Below are 864 nucleotides of genomic sequence, written 5' to 3'. Positions count from 1 at the left end.
CTATCTATCTATGTATCTATGTAAATATGTTTATCTCTCTCTCTCTCTCTCTGTCTTTAGCTACATGTGTATATTTATCCATCTATCAATACACGCCCACACACACACACACATGTCTGTGTGTGTGTGCGTGTGTATGTGTGTAAGCTTCAAAGAAGCATCCTAAAATTCTGTAATGTTACCATAATCCGTAACTTCTGACAGACCTACCTTATTTCAGGCCCCTATATGATAACAGTAATCCTATTTAATGCTTCCTATCAAAATTCCCTTCACTATATAATATAATACGTATAAAGCAAAAACATTCGAGACTCACAGAACCACACGTTTGAGCAAACACACTCGCAGTTGCATCCAGAACCTTTCTCAGGCTATGCTTATCTTACCACTAATTTCAGTGTTTTGTTTTCAAGCTATCTAAAATCTATGCTACGAGTAATACTGATCCGCACGAGTAAGCGACTTCGAAATAGAAACCAAAAGGTAATATAAGAAATATATTATAAAATTAGCTCGCCCTTTCCCGTGCCGGGAATCGAACCCGGGCCTCGCGGGTGAGAGCCGCGTATCCTAGCCACTAGACCACACGGGATGTCATTAACTTATGCTAATAATAAATTAACCATATCTTGTTCAAAGCAAGGAAATAATGCTATATATATATTTATATATCTATCTATCAACCTATCTATCTATCTATCTATCTATCTATCTATCTATCTATCTATCTATCTATCTATCTATCTATCTATCTATCTATCTATCTATCTATCTATCTATCTATCTATAAACAGTTGCTTTCCGTGCAAGGAAGCGACCGCGGGTCTCGCCGTCAGGCCACGCGGGATCTGCATCATTCTG

General features: G+C 37.8%; 1 non-coding gene across 1 annotated transcript; it reads right to left on the bottom strand.

Moving 5' to 3' along the window:
- Positions 1 to 523: 523 nt before the first annotated feature.
- Positions 524 to 595, bottom strand: TRNAE-CUC (transfer RNA glutamic acid (anticodon CUC)). The gene has a single exon. It is a non-coding gene; the product is annotated as a tRNA-Glu (tRNA).
- Positions 596 to 864: the final 269 nt, after the last annotated feature.

Source organism: Penaeus vannamei, chromosome 11, assembly GCF_042767895.1.
Source record: "Penaeus vannamei isolate JL-2024 chromosome 11, ASM4276789v1, whole genome shotgun sequence".
Classification (NCBI taxonomy): domain Eukaryota; kingdom Metazoa; phylum Arthropoda; class Malacostraca; order Decapoda; family Penaeidae; genus Penaeus; species Penaeus vannamei.
Note: the sequence above shows the minus strand (reverse complement) of the source record. Positions and strands in the feature narration are given on the sequence as shown.